General features: G+C 36.1%; 1 long non-coding RNA gene across 5 annotated transcripts in view; it reads left to right on the top strand.

The window, feature by feature from the left end:
• Positions 1-20,871, top strand: part of LOC138141790 (uncharacterized) — a 147,917-nt gene that overhangs the window by 124,508 nt on the left and 2,538 nt on the right. For all 5 annotated transcript variants that reach the window (XR_011163267.1, XR_011163265.1, XR_011163266.1 and 2 more), the window contains one exon: positions 16,908-16,977. This is a non-coding gene — a long non-coding RNA (uncharacterized lncRNA). The remainder of the gene's footprint in view (positions 1-16,907; positions 16,978-20,871) is intronic.

The following is a 20,871-nucleotide window of genomic DNA, read 5'->3' as shown; positions in this document are numbered from 1 at the left end:
AGATGGACAACTTGTTATTATGTATCTGACAACATAAATATCTGACATTTGTGTTTTAAATTTCGTAAAATACTTCGTAGATCTTCTCATTTGAATCCTGCTTCAACCCAGTGAGATAAGTACTATAGATATTACTTTATGTTGCAGGTGAGAAAATTGAAAATCAAAGAGGCTAAGTAACTCACTCTTGGTCACACACTTAATAAATCTGAATCCAGGATCTCAAACCAGGTCTTTTGGGCCTCAAGTTTACTTTCCACTACACCAGAATGGAGATCAATTTCATTCTTGAGGTAGACATAAATTTGCTTTGAATAGTTCATTTGCATTGTGACCTGGAAGGAAAGGATGGGAAGGCATAATTTCTGATCATTAAATTAGCCCTGACCTTAGGGAAGCACCCTTCCATTTCTCTCATTGTGTTAGTACTTCTCCCAGCACAAACATGTAGGTGTCCTTTCCAGTTTAGTATTTAAGATTGCAATTAAAGCTTAAAGGTTGCAGTGACTTTCTACTGGTCAGGGTTCCTACTATATTGTCCCCTTTGGGTCAGGTCCTGTACTTCCAAGCTTTAAAACTTTTTCTTTTGCTTTCTTCCTAATCAAAATTTACCTGTCCTATATCTCATTCTTTTTTTTACCTCACTCACTTTAAAAAAAGCAATCTGAGAAAGCAATTCAACTAAGGTGCTAATGAGTAATAACTTGATGTGTTGTTATTTAAGGGGTTAGTTAAATGTTAAAATAGGACTCCTTCCAGGAATCATCTTAACTCATGGGATCAAATCTCTAATAAGATTATTATAATAATAACAATCATTATTAGTACTACAATTTCAAACTATTACGGGAGGTACGTTTGGCACAGTAACAGAGGAGACCCTTTGAGGAATCCCTTAAATCAGACTATGTAGGCAGATTGGCCTGCCCCTAAAATGTCCCTCACCTTTTCAGCTCTACCATTCTTTAATTCAGTGACAGATTTCCTTTCCTACTAGCTCAGCATTTTGCTTATGAGGAACAAAAGACTCACTAAAAACAATGGGTTCTCTAGCATTACCCTCTGACATTCCATAGGCAATGCAACAAGGCAGACAGCATTCTATGGCTATTCACTCTTCACCTACTCACTCAGTACTGAAATCAAGAACAATTCCAGCTGTTACATATGTATTCAATAAAAGCAAAATTAAATCTGATAGTGGATATCAGATGAAAAAGTTATCTCAGAATAGCTTTCCCTTAAAGAGTAATTACATTTGCTAAAATTGACATCCCCTTGAATTTGTATTTTTAGTGAATGATCTAGCAAAAGATGTTTGCATATGATGTCTAATTCAGGTTGGTATTACAAGCCTATTTTATTTATGGAAATATAAGACCAAATTTAACCACATACATGCTCCATAAAATCCCTCATGTCAAAACTGCATTTTTATGAGATTTAGAAATCCAAATACCTTAGAAAAAGGGAAAGATGTCCAAGATCAGAGTTTTCATTTGTATAGAATATGTATAAAGTATGAGGGACACTAAATATCTTTTAAAAACACCTTTTTTTGGCTCCACAACATAGAGAGAATATTGTATAACTAAAAGTCCTTATTTAGGATTTATTTTGTGCCACAAAACTATAATATCAATTTCTGAACAAAATCATCTCATACATACATATACATATATAATAATATATGTACATATCATTTCACTTTAGCTTATCAATAACTTGTATATCTCTTTATATGTATGTGTATACATAGCTCTCTATTATGTCTATAGTCTCATGCATGTATATATAAGCATATAGTTTATCATATGTATCATTAATATATAGAGACATATGTTTTATCACTTAGCTAAAATTAAATGGCTAGAAGTGAGTAAATGTTGATTCCTTCATTTTTTAATGTATTTTTTTTCCAGGAAATTGTCCTTGCAGCATGGGTGCCTGGGCATTTGTGGTTGGTTCTGTTTAGCTTTATTTGGGATCATGTTAAGCTTTTTATTTCCTGATGGGAATGTTAATGAATGTAAAGCAAAGGCAAGAGTACCAGCTAGAGCACAGTATATAAATCAGGTAGGCATGTATATTCATTAGCGCTGATTACTGGCACTCTTTCTGGTGCTTTGGAGACTGTGATATGGGTCAATCAGATGTGTCACCTAAAAGGCATATTAAACAGCCACTCAGCCCTTTTCTTATGCTCACTTCCAGCACTGACAACAAAAATTTGGGGCCAAGGTCACTAAACAAGTCTGAGTTGAAAGACATATTTTCCTTCTACATTTCTTACACGTGTGGGCTCTAGAAGGGGTTTCTCAGTTTCCATTCTGAAGGGGAGCTGAACTTAAATAGAGTACATGCTGAACAATGGTAACCTTACTTCACACATTGCCAGAGATTGAATATCCATGTTCAACTATGAGAAATTGATGACTTCTTTTTGCAGTCAGGCTATCTGGGAGAGAAAATGACAAAGCCCAAGCTAATTATTTATTTTCCCTTTCTTTTTTCTACTTTCTTTTACAATTCAATAAATATTTTAAAATAAAATTGTATTTTTTATTTATAGAATAAAACAATCATCCCCATAACACTGTACAATAAAAAGATGACCACATGTGAAACTGAAAATCTGCTGTGTTCAACTTGCTATTCCTTTCAAATATACAACAAACTTATCCTGTAAATTTCATTTTTTCTTCTTCCTCCCCTCAAATGGCTACCATTAGACCCAAATAGGTATATTATGTATATATGTACATATATGTATAAAATGTATATGTACATGTCTATATACACACAGAGATAGATATGTAGATATAAAATTATTCTATACATACTTCTATTTATCAGTTCTTTCTCTGGATGCAGATAGCATCTTTCTTGACATGTCCTTCATAGTTCAATTGGTTATTTATAATATTCAAAATGACTTATTCACCCATAGCTGTCCTTACCATATACAATGTTCTTTTGGTTCTGCTCATTTCACTCTTCATTATTTTGTGCAAGTCCTTCCATGTTTTTCTAAAATCATTAAGCTTATCATTTCTTGTAGCACAGTAGTATGCCATCACATCAACAAGTATTTTTTAAAGCAACTAATAGGTGTTAAATAGGGTTCCAGGAACTAGAGATAAATGGACAAAAATGAAAAGTCCCTCAAGAAGCTTACTTTTTACTGGAATTATCCTTGGAAGGGGGGGGGGGGGGGGGGGGACCACAGGGAGGGGCAATGAAGGATTGTCAACAGCAGTTTGAATTTGTGATTTCATGAGTATGAGAACTCTCCAGTGTGGAGACTTCCCCTTCCAATGCAAAAGTATAATCATTTGTTTAGTTACCTGGGATGAGTTAATATATAGAGTGTTTTAAGAGTCTTTGTGTAGTTTAATATTCCCTCCAAGGTTGAAAATAAAATTCTTGTTTTGCCTTCAAAGTCCTTCATAACCTAGTCCCTCATTCCCTTCCAGTTTTCTTACACTCTTCTCCCCACTGCAGACTCTTTAGTGACATTGGCCCCCTGGCTGTCTCATGACTAAGATGTCCATCTCCTGACTCTAGGCATTTTCTCTGGCTGTTCTCCAGGTCTGGGATGCTCTCCTTCCTCATCTCTCTGCCTAATAGTTTCCCTGACTTTTTAAAAATCCCAAATAAAATCCCATTTTTTACAGGAAGTCTTTCTGAATCCCTTCTAATCCTAGTGCCTTTCCTTTCTTAATTATTTCCTATTTATTCCATATATAGCATGCTTGTCTCCCCCATTAGATTGCGAGCTCCTTGAAGCCAGGCACTGTCTTTTGCCTCTTTTTGTATCCCCAAGCTTAGCATAGCCTCTGTTTTATAGCATGTGTTCACTGAATGAAAAAAAATGAATTGTAAGCAATTAAAGCTTTGATTAAAATAAACTAAATTAAAGAATTTTGTAAATCTTAAAGCACTATATAAATGGTAGTTAACTTCCAACACCTGTGGTACTTATCTCACAGTTGTTGTGAAATTCAAATAACAAGGGTATATAAGGTATTTTGAAATTTGTAAAGTGTTATGCAAAGGTCAGTTATTGTTACTTTAAATGAGAAAGCTGAGAAAATTATTTTGAGGCCCAGATCTGCATTGGTATTGAGTAATCTGGACTTAGGAGTTTCTTAAAATAACATTACAACTTCTATTGCTGGTGAAGACAGAGACTCTTTTTAATTTTAATTTATTTTGATATGTATGAATCCTTTTTAAGATCTCTTCCAATTCTAATCCTATGAACCTATACTCTCTCAAAAAATTAAGCATGTATCTCAGGAAATTGTCTATCAAACATATTTATACACTGATTGACAAGGTAAATGGCCAAATCTATAACTGAAAAAAAAGCAATCAAATCAAGTTGCTGTTGTTATTTTAACTCTCCAAACAACCTAATTCAGTTGATTGTGTGGTGGAAGGGTTATTGATACAGAAATTGATCATTAAAATCATCTCAAATCCCATTTGAAAAATAGTTGACACATTGGCTGCATATGCCATGGTAGAAATGTAGGTTTTAATTTTGCCTCAAAATAGCATGGTAGGGATGAATGATAGACATGTACCATGTCAGAGTAATTGTCAATAATGGCTTCTCAAATGGACTCCACATAATTCTGCCCCAATAAAAAGCATGCAGGGATGATACTACATGCATCATCTCATTTAATCCTTAACAATCCTTACTGGGAGGATTACCAGAGAAGAATTATTATTCTCATTATAGAGATGAGAAAAGTAACGCTCAGACTTGTCCATTGTCATTTTTATTGTTGTTCAGCTGTTTTTGTTCAGTCACTCCTGCCTCTTTGTGACCCCATTTCAGTTTTCTTGATAAAGATACTGGAGTGGTTTACCACTTCCTCTTCTAGTTCATCTTACAGATGAGGAAACTGAGGCAAGCAGACGTAAGTGACTTGTCCAGGCTTAGTAAATGTCTGAGGGAAGATTTTAAACTACGAAGATGACTTCCTGACTTCAGGTCCGACATTCTATCCACTGTGCCACATAGCTTTCCACTGTCATGGGGATAGGAATGTAGGATAGAAAACTATCCTGTGCTTTCCTTGGTACTTGGATCTACTGTATGAGGAAACTCCTCCTAATGCAGGTGGGCATATTGACTCCAAATTAGAGTCTTAGAATGTTATCTGGAACTCTGAGAGGTTGAGAGTTGCCCAGGGTCACACAGTATGTATCGAAGGCAAGACTCAAACTCAGATTTTCCTGACTTTAGGGTCAACCTTCTATCCACTGTATAAGAATGTCTCTCAGCCAAGTGTCATAGAGCTAGCAAATGACATGTACTAGACTAGGACCTGGCCCCTTTAACTCGAGGTAAAGGATTCTTTCCATGACACCACAGTAAATTGTGTGTTTTTGTTTTCATGTTTTGTTTTTATGTTTGTTTTTGTGGGGAGGCTACTGCCTGACACCTACTTATAGTTCATAAGAACTAATCTTTCATTTACCTCTAGTAATTAAAATTTCCCATAAGCCCTAGAGCCACAACATGGGGGGATGGGGTTGCGGAGAACAAAACTATCCTTCTGTGTCTCACTTGCCACAACTACTGTCTGACTGAATTAATGGAACCTTTGGTGGGGAGACAAGGAGACTAAAAGACAAATGGAACCATTCTATTTTCAGACAAACAAGTGTTCACATGTTTTGAGATGCCATACGTGAATTGTGGTGGTTAGACAGCAACATCTTTAAATAGAAATTGGTATGATTCAGATCCTGCCCCCTAAAGATATTTACACATTAATGCCGTACTTGGGTAATAAGACTGATAGATTTCCTTCCTCTCCTCACTCACTCATGTTGCAATAAAGAAGATTGTTGTTGCTTGGTTTGGGTTTTGAAGTTAAAGAATCCATTCAGCTCAAAACAGATGATTACACAAATTAGATACCTAACAAAAAAAACCCGTTTCTTTTTTGCTGATTATAAAACTGCTATATCTTTTCTTCCTGGATATTTGATAGCTGCTTTAGACTAAGATTATCCTGATCAGAACTCTGGAAAGCACATCTCACATGATGTTAGCCAAATCCCTTTCACCCTGAAAGTCTATCATTTTTCCTACTCTAAGTGAGGATGCCTTTCTCCAAAGACCCTTTCTATTTCCTCATGTGGCACAAAAGAAAACCTTCATTATCAGTCTATAAAGGCTATATATGCAGTAAAAGTTCTTGTAGATCCAGAGAGAGAGAGAGAGAGAGAGAGAGAGAGAGAGAGAGAGAGAGAGAGAGGTTTGAATAGAGTCCTAATTGAATCTGTTGTTCAAGGACTAGAACCTGTGTAAGACCCCTTAGCCTAGATAAGTTCAAACTTCATCACTAATCACTGATTGCCATGATTTTTTTTAAGCCATAGCAACTTATGTTGATGGTCTATTAAGGTATAGAAGTGTTAAGACCTGTGCACAAATTCAGTCCTACACATATTACTGAGATTTGTTGAGATGGTATTTGTTACTGGAATATTGCTCTGCATGGCTGTTTCTTAGGAGTAGCATCATGTATTAAGAAGATAAACTTGAATGATGAAATTGAGGAAGGAAGAGCAGAAGCATGATGGAGAACATTTGAGTTAATAGGAACATAATTATTGTGGGAGGATACTGCTAACCAACCTGTCAATATACAAGTGCTTATCTTATAAGCTCTTACGATGTGCCAGGCACTGTACTACGTGCTGGCGTTACAAAGAAAAATGAAAATCAGCCCCTGCCCTCAAGAAGCTTATATTGTACTGGGAAAAACAACATATTTTAGCCAGTATATATAAGATAACTACAGAATACAAGGAAGACACTAGCAAATGTGAATATTGGGAAAGGCTCCCAGGAATAGGCAATGCTTCAGCTAAGTCTTAAAGGAAACCAAAGATTCTAAGAGTAAGGAGGGAGAGCATTCCAGGCATGGGGGACAATCTGTTTAAGGACATGGGGATGAGAAATGGAATATTATGTGTGAAGTACAACAAAAAAAGTCAATATGGCTGGACCACAGAGTATGTGAACAGGATGGTGCATTAAAACACTGTACTGCGAATGCAGATTTGGAAGATCTTCCCTGCCCCTAGGCTAAAGTGCACCTGAAGCCTGGGGTGGGAGGCTTGTTTTTCAGTAGATACTTCTTGATTGGCCAGTGAGTCAATAAGGTTGTTACATTCTCTGAGCCAGGAGAAGGCTATATAAGCCCTGATGTGTAGCTTTGTTTTGGGACTCACTTTGAGAAGTGTTCTGTGATTTGATCTGAATTCTGGGAAGCCGTTGTTGAGAGTCCCCCGGCTTTGAAAAACCCAGAATGTGGAAACCCAGATGTTGACTGGGTATGGATGTAATGGTTGGACAGTTTGGAAATATGTCTACTTGATGTTTCTGTCTTGATAATTATGCCTGTATACTTTGAGGTTCAGGGTGCTGACCTTTTTCCCCTGAACAAGGTAAACGATATATGTCTGACTGATTAAAGTAAGCTTGTTAACCCATTTTGAGTTGCTTTCCTTTATCAAAGCAGATCCAAGAACCTGTGGTAGCTGCAAACCCTGAGGACGTGCTTGGGGTGCTTGCTGCTACAAACACACACACAAAAATAGGAAGGGACCAGGCTGTAAAGAAGTTTAAATGAAAATAAGAGAGTTTGTATTTGATTCTAGAGGTAATAAAGAGGAGATTTGGCATGGTCAGACCTGTGTTTTAGGAAAGAAATTTTGGCAGTTATACAGTAGATGGAATGGAATGGGGAGAAATTTGAGGCAGGGAGACCAATTAGAAGAATATTGTAATATTCCAGGTAAGAGGTAATAAAAGTTTGAACTATGTGGAGAAAAATTGGAAATTAAAAAGAAGTTTGGAAAACAATACAAGTTTGACATAGACAGATGATAATGGGGTGGGAGACCTCAAATATATAGACATTTGTTAGAGCTCTCCCTAATAAAAGCAGAGAGGCTAAAAAATTGTTCCTTTGTTTTAATGATAATTTCATTCTTCAAAATATGGAAGACTCAGAGAACTCCTATTAAGAGGAGTTGTACCAGATGATTGACTTCTCAGCCCCCTTCTAGAACTAAATTTATATTTTTTTCTATTAATGATCTCTTTCATCACCTGTATTGATCTTTTAGAGAGTCCTCCATATTCTTTTTTCTTGGAAGTATTTCTATTTGTATCTTTGAAATTTCATTCTTCTCATCTGTATTAGGCTAATTTCCTTGGAAGTTGAGGGGATGCCCATTAACTGGGGAATGAGTTGTGGTATATGAATGCAATGGAATACTATCATTCCATAAGAAAGCAGGTGGACTTCAGAAAAACTTGGAAAGACTTACATGGACTGATACTGAGTGAAGCAAGAAGAGCCAGGAGAACATTGTACACAGCAACAGCAACATTGTACAATGACTAACTTTGATAGACTTAGCTCTTCGAAGCAATGCAAAGATCTAAGGCAACTCCAAAAGACTCACTATGGAAAATGCTATCCACATCCAGAAAAAGAACTATGGAATCTGAATACAGATCAAAGCATACTATTTGCTCTTTCTTTTTTGTTGTTTCTTCTTTCTTGTGGTTTCTCCCATTGGTTCTAATTCTTCTTTACAACATGACTAATGTGAAAATATGTTTAATACAAATGTACAGGTAGAGCCCATATCAGATTACACACCATCTTGGGGAGGGAGGGAAGAGAAGAAAATTTAGAACTCATAATCTTATAGAAGTGAATATTGAAAGCTAAAAATAAATAAATTATTTTTTAAAAGTTGATTCTGACAAACAAGAAGGAATTGCTTTCTTAATTGGAATGAGGGAACTTTGAGAAGATTACTCTACCATAATTCATGGTAGTTGAGATGAAATCTGGGCCAAGCTTGATACTTACCCTAGATTTTGAGAGAATAGTTTTAAAAGGGCTGAAAGAATAAAAATTATTCCATGGCTTAAAACTCTATGTGGGAAATTAGCCTAATACAGATGAGAAGAATGAAATTTCAAAGATACAAATAGAAATATTTCCAAGGAAAAAGAATATGGAGGACTCTCTAAAAAGATCAATATGGATAATGGAGTTCATTAATAGAAAAAAATATAAATTTAGTTCTAGAAGGGAGCTGAGAAGTCAATCATCTGGTAGAACTCCTTCATTTTACAGATGAGGAATTTGAAACCCATCTAATTAAAATGATTTTCTCAAGTAAAACACACACACACACACACACACACTCACAGAGTAAAGTAGCAGATATAGGATTTGGACCCAGACCCACTGACTTGAAATTTATCACTCATTTCACTGTATCAAATTGCTGGTGACCCTGTGTGCCAAGCCAAAGAGAGTTCAGAGCTACCTCTAGTTAAGAATTATCCCATGGACTATCAGAGACCATGAAGTTTTTCTCATGAAACTAATCATTGGTAGAAGGCAGCCTTTATGTATTTGTGATGCAGTGACTTAAAAATAAAGTTTGAGAGTTTTTCTTTGAGTTATTGAATTGATACCAAGAATGTGATTGATTAATTAATATAATTTGGGGAAAATTGCAAGAATTTTATTTGTTGTATCAGTTAGTATGCTTATGAAAGATGATTAGGCATAGAACCCTGGGTATTTTGAGGATATATATAAAGATTCTTGTTCTTGACCCCTGTAGCAACTTTTGTGTTCAGACTGAATGATTGAGTCTTAAGTTGTGGGGTCACAGAGACAATAAGAGATGAAGACAGGCATAGCCTGCCTGTGTTACTGGTTAAAGAAGATGCATGGCAAAACTTCATGGACAAATATAGCATCTGGGATCACTGATGACAAGTCCTTACAAATGCTATATTTGGTTGGAATAGTTATGAGCCCCCAGCAATCTCTGCACTGGAAAAGAGAGCACCCAGGAATGGGGCTGTGTGCAAATGGACCTGGAACTTGGTGAGTGATTCAGCTGGAATGCACATGAGTTAGTGTGTGCCAGGATTACCAGTCCTTAAAACAGAGCCAGCTCCTCCTCCCGCTGGCCTTTGGAAAGATCAGTGAGGGTGGTCCAGAATTCAGGGTGAGGAAATGATGCGAGATTACAGCTGCTTATTTGAGAACTTGTGGAACGACAAAACTGTCTGGGGACAGAACTATAGCATATTTCCTCATTGGGGCTTCAGAAGAAGCAGAAGTTTACAGTGAACCTTGTGGATAGGCTAGGTCAGGTAGAGCTCAGGGCTAGAACTATAGGGGATAAGATGATTGCTGTTACTCACATGGAGCCTACAGCCATTTCAAGCACAAATATGTTTGGGGCTGTCCTCTTAATGAAAGATGATAGTGGATGGTAGTTCCAGGATTCTATTTCCTGTTGTGGCCAAGGGGACTGTGTAGAAAAATAATGATGCGAAGAGGAATCTAAGATACTTTATTGCACTTTCATCTTGTTGACTTCTGTGAAAATTTTGATATGTATGGAATCTTTTTATCTGTGACCGACTTGGGATATATGGCTAACAGTGAGATTTCTGGGTAAAAGATTATGGATATGTTAGTAATTTTCTTAATATAATCCCATGTTTTCAGAACAGTTGGAGGACCAATTCACAAATCAATCTACATGAATCTGTATTAGTGTGTTTATCTTTCCACAACCCCTCTAATAGGAACTACTGACATCTGTCATTTTTGACAATTTTATGAGTATGAGGTGAAGCTTCACTGTTTTGATTTGTGTATCTTATTAGTGACAAGTCAATCTTTAATATTGTTGTTTACATTATTATATTGATAACATGATTATCAATATTGTTAATAACATTATTATTAATATCATTGTATATATCCCTTCTATTAAGAATTGTCTTTTCATATTCTTTTACCTTACACATTAGGGAAGACTACCACAGCACCAGACACAAAGTAAATGTTTAATAAACACTTATTGACTGACTGACTGAATAGCTCTTAGTCATATATTTCTGGTAGTTCCTATATATCTTAGATATCAGATTCTTATTAGAGATATTTGAGGAAACAAGTTCTTTTTCCTTTTTTTTAAATTTTTTAAATTCTTTATTAACTTCTGATTTACATCACTCATTTCCGGCAGATTTTGAGTTACAAATTTTCTCCCCGTTTTCCCCCCACCCATCCCCCCAAAACAGCAGTCCCACAGGATATCCCCACCTCCAATCTGCTCCCTCCCATATTTTCTCCCATACCCGTTTCGACTTTTCCAGTGGATCTCTATGCCTCAGTGCCTCTATATCTTATTTCTTAATTACATGTAAGATGGTATTAGTAATAGTGTATATATATATATATATATATATATATATATACACATACACATATATATATATATATTTGAATATTTGATTTTAAAACTTTCAATTCCAGATTCATTCCCTTCCCCCCCTGCCACCCACCCCCACTGGGAAGACAAGCAGTTCAGTATAGGTTGTACATGTGCGGCTAATGCAAAACAATAATGTAGTAGATATATTGTAAAAGACTGAATATATTTCCCTCCCTCCTATCCCACTTCCCACTTATTCTATTCTCTACTTTGATCCTGTCCCTTTTCAAAAGTGGGTGCTTCCAACTTCCCTCCCCCCCAGCCTGCCCTCCCTTTCATCATCCCCCCTCTCATTCCCTTCCCCCCCCTATTATCCTGGAGGGTGAGATCCCCTATTTAGTGTGTATTTCACTCCCTCCTCAAGCCAGATTCAATAGGAATAAGGTTGACCCATTCCCTTTTGCCTTCCTATTCTTCCCCTCCATTGTAACCATTTTCCCTTGCCTCTTCTGTATGATAGTTTGCCCCAATCTGTCTCTCCCCATCTCCTCTCATTATATTCCTCTCACCTCTTAATTTCACCTTTTAAGTATCATCCCTTCCTGTTAAGTTGGTCCTGTGACCTCTATCTATGTATACCTGTAAACATATATACACACATTCACATATGTATTCATATGCCCATATACCCTCATATATAGACATATATATATATATATTTCTAATCACTTCAACTACTGAGAAAAGTTTCATAAAATACAATTATTTTTTTCCATGTAGGAATGTTAATAGTTCAACTTTGATAAGTTCCTTATGATTTCTTTTCCCTGTTTACCTTCTCATGCTTCTCTTGCTTCTTGTATCTGAATGTCAAATTTTCTATTCAACTGTGGTTTTTTCAGCAAGAATGCTTGAAAGTCCTCTATTCCACTGAATGACCAAATTTTCCCCTGAAACATGATACTCAGTTTTGCTGGGTAGGTGACTCTTGGTTTTAGTCCCAGCTCCCTTGACCTCTGGAATATCACATTCCAAGCCCTTCGATCCCTCAGGGTAGAAGCTGCCAGATCCTGGGTTATTCTGATTGTGTTTCCACAATATTCAAATTGTTTCTTCCTGGCTGCTTGTAATATTCTCTCCTTAATCTGGGAATTCCGGAACCTGGCTATAATATTTCTAGGAGTTTTCTTTTGGGATCTTTTTCAGGAGGTGATCAGTGGATTCTTTCAACCTCTATTTTGCCCTCTGGTACTAAAACATCAGGGCAGTTTACTTTGAGAACTTCCTGGAGGATGCTTTCTAGGTTCTTACTTTGGTCATGGCTTTCAGGTAGTCCAATAATTTTTAAGTTATCTCTCCTGGATCTATTTTCCAGGTCAGTGGTTTTTCCCATGAGATATTTCACATTGCCTTTTATTCTTTCATTTGTTTGGATCTGTTTAACAGTATCTTGATTTCTCATAAAGTCATTAGCTTCCATTTGCTCCAATCTAATTCTGAAGCAATGATTCTCCTCAGTGAGCTTTTGAGATTCTTTTTACATCTGGCAAATTCAACTTTTTAAGGCTTTCTTCTCCTCATTGCCTTTTTGAGCCTCCTTTGCCATTTGAGTCAGTCTGTTTTTTAAGGTATTATTTTCTTCAGTCAGGCTGTTGACTCTCATTTCACAATTTTCTTGCATTGTTCTCATTTCTCTTCCCAATTTTTCTTCCACTTCTCTTATCTGCTTCTTAAGGTCCTCTATGGCCTGTAACCAGCTTGTATTTTCCTTTGAAGCTTTTGGTGCAGGAGTTCTGACTTCACTGTTTTCCTCCTGTTCCATGCTTTGTTCCTTCTTGTCCCCAAAGTAGGAGTATAACATTGGAATCTTCTGTCTGCTTTGCTTCCTTTGCCTGCTCATTTTTCCACTCAATTACTTGACTTTTGGGCTTTTTGCCACAGTAGGACTCTGCCACCAGACAGGGGAGTTTTCGTCCCAAACGCTGGGGTTTTCTCAGTTGCCAGAGGTATTAGATGGGTGCCCTCTCTGAGGTCTCCACACGCTCTGGCAAGCTGGACACTCACCCCAGGACCTCCACCCTAGACTGCAATCCAGATCCAAGCAGGTTAAAGCAAGAGCGATTACCCCTCAGACTGGTGCTTGGTTCCCCTACACTCTATAGACCAGGAGCTGAAGCCACCACGTGGTGCTGGCTGGCTGTGCTGGTGTCTCAGCGGTTTCTCGCCCCAGGGGTAAAAGCCACGCACTCCCACTTACTGGGTCCCAAAGCCCAGACTACACTGGCCTCTCACCTTGTCCTTCACATCTATGTGTTGATAAATCTGGAAACGGCCACAGCTGCTGCTGATCTGGAGTCCCTCTGGCAGGGGGCTGGTCAGGCCCACCCTGGGGCTAAAGCCTCGGCTCCCAGAGTGCTGTGCTGGCATATTCCTGCCAGCCTGCCGGGCTGTCCTCAGCTGGAGGTTAGCTTCTCTATGTCATTTTGTGGGTTCTGCAGCTCCAAAGTTTGTTTAGAGTCCCCTTTTTAGATGGATTGGGAAAGGTGGAAGCCGGAGCCACGGGAAGGTTGTGCTTCTACTCAGCCATCTTGGCTCCACCCTCAAGAGATAGTCAACAAGTTATTTTTCAATAAAACATTTCCCTTCTTATGTTAGCTTGCATTGATTTTGTTCATGCAAAAACTTCTCATGCTCATGCAGTCAACTTTATCTGTTTTATCTTTTGTAATAGACTCTATCCTTTGTGTTGGTTAAGAGCTCTCCTAGCCATAATTGTGAAATAGACCTGATCTAGTTGTTTTCTAGATTTTTTTCATAGTGGGTCCTCTAATATGCATTCAGTAATGTATAAGGGGTAGCAAGAATCACAGAAGATAAAATGGTCAATTTTAATTATAAAAATTGTTTGAAAGTTTTTGCATAAACAAAGCCAATAAAACTAAGATTAAAGGAAAATAATTAACTGGGGGGAAAATTTTTGAAGCAAGTATCTCTGATAAAGAGCTTGTTTCCAAGATATATAAGAAATTTGTTTAAATTTAGAAGAATAAGAACCATTCCCCCAGTTGATAAATGACCTAAGTATATGGCCAGGTAGTTCTCATGGGAAGACCATCTATAGCCATATGAAAAAAAAATGCTTCAAATTACTACCAATTAGGGAAATGCAAATTAAAGCCATTCTAAGGTTCCACTTCACATTCATCAGACTGGCAAAAATAATTCATTATTTGCCAGAATAAAAGAAGAATAATCATACCATAACATCAACATTATAAAAATGAACATTTTAAAGACTTTTATAATCTGTAAACTGGTAAAGAATGAAATTAGAACCAGGAGAAAAGTTATACTAAACATCAATATTATAAAAATGGATTATTTTTAAGATATTTATTAACTAATGAAGAATAAAATGAGCATAACTAAGCAAACAATTTATACAATAAGAACACTGTAAAGACAAAACTTTTCAAAAGCTGTATGAATTATGATATATGTGTATATGCATATGTATATGTAGGGTGTATAGAGGAAGAAAGAAAAAATAAATTTCTATATTAAAACAACACTTTAAAAATGGAGAGGTTGAGGAAGGGTACTATAAATGCAGAATGTTGCATAAACTTTTGTACAAGGTTACTGTATTGTTAGTTTTGATTAATTGTTTTACTTTGTTACAAGAGAACTTTTGTCAAGTGGGGGTAATACAAAAATGTTTGTAATGTAGAAATGCCACAAGTCAATAAAACTTTAAAAAATTTTCAGTGCCTGTATCCATTTTGAGTTTACAGTGGTATGTTGTATAGCATAAGACATTGATCTGAACCTATTTTTGAACAAACTGCTTTCCAATTTTCCCAGTCATTCTTTTCCACCATGTAAGGGTTATGGGATTTAAAGATCTCCCATGCCCCATGGACGTGCTGACATAGCAGAGCAAGAAAAAAAAAAAAAGCCGAGCTAACGGTCCTGTGGTTGGCAGTTGGCGGCAGTTGCTTTTTTTTTTTTTTGAGTTGGGACTCCTGCTGAGCACTGCCAGGGGCCAGAGCTGCTGGGAGCGTTCTTCCAGGACGCTGGGTGGTTGCTGTGAGTGGGGAGAGGAGGACCTTTGCCTGAGGTAGCCTGTTCTGTTTTGAGGGCTTGAAAATGTGGGTGCTTTCTACTTTATCTACCTGTGCCAATGTCATAACTACTCTGATGGCTTTCACTTTCTGGTTTTGGGACTCAGTCTTTTGGTATCTTAATAAATTTTCTAGTTTATTTCCCCAAATGGCAAACCTGACGTATTTTGTGATGGATAATTATATCAGCATATTTGTAATCTCTATAGGCATTGTGAATATGGCATTGCTGATACACACCAATAATTTATGTTCTCAGGTTTATCAAATACTGAGTTATTTAACTCAAGTATTTTTTGATTCTTCCTTATCTACTCTGTTACACTGATCTACTTTTCTCTTTTTTTAAACCAGTACCAATTTTTTAAATTGTTGCTTTATCAAAGAATTTGAAATTTACAAGTCCTGTTTTCCCTTTCTTCCTACTTTTTTAGATGAGTTCCCCCAACATCCTTGCAGTTTTGTTCCATCAAATGATTTTTAAAATTATTCTGTCTAGCTTTCTGAAATTTTCTTTTGGCAGTTTGACTAGCATAGCACCAACGCAGTAATTAATTTTAGAGAATCATAGCTTTTATTATATGAGCATGGTCCAATTATGAGAAAAATCATTTCAATATTTGTCATTCCTTATTTCTTTAAACTGATTTGTAATTGTTATCTAGATCATCCTTGAGCATATATTCACAGATTTTCTCCAAGATATTATATCATCCTTGAATATTATCTTCATAGATTTTCTTCAAGATATTTTATTCCTTTTGGATTATTTTAAATGCATTTCTTTTTCTATTTTTCACTCTGGGCTTTGCTATTTCTATATAGAAATAGTTTTGCAATTTATGTGTTTGTGTTGGAACTTAATATGTTTCTGAAGCTATTGTCTCAATAAGTTTCTTTGCTCATCTTCTGAGATTTCCTAGGTACAGCCATCATGTTATCAAGCAAATAAAGATTTGCATCTTTTTTTTTTTGCCCATGCTCATAAACTTTAATTTCATTCTCTTGCCTTATTACTATCTTTGGTATTTCCAGAATTACATCAAAGAACAACAGGGAAATGGAGAATCATTTCTTTATTCCTCTATTTTTTGGGAAAACTTCTAGGTTTTACTTTTGCAAATAATTCTAGATGTTGGCTTAGAAATATACAATTTATCATATTAAAACACGTTTCCTTTGCTTATACTTTTTAGAGTTTCAGCATGAGTATTTAAATTGTCAAAGAATTTTTCTGTATCTCCTGAATAAAATTGAATTTTTTTTTATATTTATGACATTAATATTAGTTATGTTAATTATTTTCCTAATGTTTAAGCATCAATTGGTCTCTAAAATAATTTCAACTTGATCATAGTCATTTTTTAATATATTGCTATTATCTTTTTGCTAGGATTTTATGTACCAGTTTAAATCAAGATTCATTAATGACATATAATGATAATTCTCTTTCTGTGATTTATACATCCCTAGTTTAGGCATGGGGACCACATTTGGATCATAAGATGTCACTGGCAAAGAGGTGTAAGCAAAAGTTTACCAAGTAAGTATATACAGCCCAAGACATAAAACATTATATATGTAATCCTGATTTTGAATTAGACCTGGGGAATTTTATATTGCTTCTTATGCATGACCTTAAATGCTACAGACAATGCTGCTGTAAGGCTGTGTGTTTGAAGGATAGAGTTAGTAAGAAAATGACACTGGGGGGTGGCCAGGTAGCACAGCAAGTAACAGCACCGGCTCCAGTGTTGAGAAGACCTGGAGATCGAATCCCGGGCTCAGACACTTGGCACCCACCCAGAAACACCTGGCCATGTAGCCTTGAGCAAGTTACTTAACCCCAATTGCTTAGGGGCGGCCAGGTGGCTCAGCGAGTAAGAGCACTGGCTCCAGTGTTGGGATAACCTGGATCAAATCCGGGCTCAGATACTCAGCACCACACCCAGAAATAACTGGCCGTGTAACCTTGAGCAAGTTACTTAACCTCGATTGCTTTAAAAAAAAAAAAAAAGAAAGAAAGAAAATGACACTGGTCTTCTTGCTCCTCCTTACATAAGACTCTCCCTCTCTTAATGCTGTACCTTTTCATTGATTCTCCTCACCTTTCTTTGTATATTATGATTAATATAGTGTCTAGTATATAGTATAGACTTATAGGCAATCTATAATGATTCTCTATGTGTGTAAATGTGTATGTGTGCATGTGTGTAGGTGTCTGGCACAGGCAATACAAATGGGACCAGATTCAAATAGGAGGAGTAAAGCAGGCTCCATTACCTTCAGGAAACTATAAAGTTCTTTTTTTTATTCTCTCCCAGCTTCTCCACAAACAAAAATCCATTTTTTTATTATATATTATTTATTATCCTATCTTTTCTTATATATTATTTATTATATTATCTTATATATTATTCTATCAGTACTCTTTGATACTTCAAAATATGAAATACAATAGTTTTGGAAAACTGTCAATGAATATTACTTGGAGAGCAATGTAGAAGCACTTTGTGGAAGTGAGTAGGATGCATTATAAATGAAGAGAAACTTCAGTGCAGAATGAGCTTGAAAATGTTATAAAGGAAATACATGATTTAAAAAATAGGATGACTTTTTTGTGACAAGGAATAACAGATGGATTCTGTATTGGTATCTTTGTGATGTCAGGACAAAGCAAGGAAGGGATCTAGCATGGTGGGTGCACACCTTAGAGCAATCTATGGGAAAATATGGACAAGATTCATGAAGGATAGGCAGTCATAGATGGGTTATAATTTGTATCACTGGAGGGCACATCAATATTGATGAGATTATAAATAAATTTGAGTTTTGGAATGCAATCAATTACATGACATAAAACTGAGAACTTAAATCCAATGAATGAATATCCATAAATATAAAAATTACTCAAAGTAATGAAATTATAAATAGAGAAGCTAAACATTTCAATCTTAGAAGAATTAAGCAAGTCACAAATAAATTACCCCCCCCAAAAAAAATAAATCCTGATTCAGATAGAAATTTAAAGGACAAATATATGTGCTATGCAAATAATTCTCAAAAATAAAGAAAGAAGGAACTCAACAAATTCCTTTTCTGGGATAAATATGATTCCCCTCCCCCCCCAAAAAAACAAAAACAAAATTCAGGAAGCATATAGTAGGAACTTAATAAGTATAGTTAGTAGTGGAAAAGCACTGGAAACTTTTCCAGTAAATGCAAGGGTAAAGTCAAAGTACTCCTTTATTCCACTATTATATGATATAATAATGCTAAATTTTCAGGCAAGGGTTAGTGTTGGTCAGTCAACAAACATTTATTAAGTTCCTACTATATGCAAGGCACTGCTTCAAGTGCTTGTAATGCAAAGAAATGTAAAAACTGTCCCTGTCTTCAAGAAGCTCATAAACTAATGAAGGTATTAGAAAACTAATTAATTTAGAAGGGTATAGTAGTAATCAAAGCATGAGGTGATGATAGCCTGAACCAGGGGAATGCCTCTTTATGTGGAGAAAAGGAGATATATCTGAGAGATATTGTGAAGGTAGAAATGACATAACTTGGCAATAGCTAGAATAATGTGAATTGCATGCAAGTGAGGAGTCCATGATGAAACCTAGTGTAAGAGTCAGAGTGATTAGGAGGATTGTGGTATGCTTGATAGAACAGAGAAGTTAGAAATAGAAGAGAGTTTGGGAGAAGATAATGAGTTCTGTTTTGAATAGCTTGAGTTTGAGATGTCTACAGGACAGCCAGTTCAAGATTTCCAATGATGCGATAGTAAGAGATCAAATAAAAGGGGAGGTCTGGATAAATATATCTGAGAACTGTCTGAATATCAGTTCAATAGTCTTTTTTATTTTCAATTTTGACTCATCTACAAAATGATGGAGTTGGGCTATTTTATCTTCTAAAGTTCCATCCAGATTAACAAAATCTTTAATGGCTCCTTGATTTTAAAAATGTCTTCTTTGCCATTATAATTTATTTTCTAGTTGTCCAATTTGAATGCTTCTTTATTATTTCCTTCCAAAAATATCATAGGATACATCTTCTGAATCTATTTTTTACAACCAACTGTTCAAATACATGATTTCTTTCATACTTATTTTTCTATTAGATTTATCTGTCTCTGAAAAAATAGTAAAAATTAAATATTAATATTTTTCATACTATACTGTTTTTTGTATCTAGATTAGTTTGGCCTAGATTTAGACTGTATAATTTTAGTTACATATACACTTAACAATGATTTTTTATTGTGATGCCTTTAAGCATGTTATTCCCTTACTTATCTATTTTTACAGTATCGGTTTTTACTGCTGCCTTATCTGAAATCACAATTGAAACCATTTAAAAAAACTCACTTGAAAGAAAATAGATTTGGTTCTAGTTTCTAGTTTTCACTCAGAATGAGTACTTTAAACATGTTTCTTATATGCAGCAAACTATTCAGTCTTCTTTTCTTATCTACTCTGAAATTCTTTTCTGTTTTCTTGGTGAATTTAATTCATTCATAGTTAGTTGTAGTAGTTAAGTTTGTGTTTTCTTCCATTAAATTATAGGCTTCTTTTTCCTTCCAAATCAGCACTACATGCATGCCTGGGGGTTGTTTCGTTTACATTAATCTAATGCTGACCTCCTCCAGCAGAATCGCCTTTCCATACTCCCCATTACCTTGCCTAAGTCAAAATTTTTAAATCTGTTGTTATTATTATTATTATTCACTGTGTTCCTGAATACTGCTACAGGTCATGGAATCTTGCTGACTGTGTTTCCTACGCATTTATTTAATCTATTCACAACAAAGCAATCTTTTTACTCTTCCCTAATTGATTCCCTGTCTCACACTCCACAACACTCTTACCAATCTTTTCTTCTCTTCAGACCTCTCACATCACTCTCTCCTCAATATCTCCACAAAGGATATGGCCTGTATCAGACTTTACTCAGAAAACAGTCCATTCACCCTCTTCTCCTCTACTCTACATCTCAAATCCATTGATATAATCCCCTATTCTTTCCTTATTTATTCCAGTCTGTGCTGAAGAGGTGGTCCTTCTCCTTTCTAATGACAACCCATATATTTGTAAGCTTTATCCCATTCCCTATAATATTTTTGTCAGATCCTTGCCTGCCCCACCTCCCATGACTTCCCTCTTCTCTATAAGTTTTCATTATGTTTCTCTCTCTCTCTCTCTCTCTCTCTCTCTCTCCCCCCCCCCATCAGAAGACCACTCCTTCTCCTTCTCAGACTCTTTGGATGAATGATCATCCATGTCATCCCCTCAGTATATGCCAAGACTCTGTCCTGGGTCCTCTTTTATTTCTTCACATTGTCTCTCTTGATGACCTCATCAATAGTATGCTTTCTATTACATGCCCTGGTGTGTGTGTGTGTGTGTGTGTGTGTGTGTGTGTGTGTGTGTGTGTG

This window comes from Petaurus breviceps, unplaced genomic scaffold, assembly GCF_028583685.1.
Source record: "Petaurus breviceps papuanus isolate PSGF00001 unplaced genomic scaffold, PetGlider_PUasm1.0 90491, whole genome shotgun sequence".
NCBI classification, from domain to species: Eukaryota; Metazoa; Chordata; class Mammalia; order Diprotodontia; family Petauridae; genus Petaurus; species Petaurus breviceps.
The sequence above is the reverse complement of the archived record's forward strand: the minus strand, read 5'-3'. Positions and strand labels throughout refer to the sequence as shown.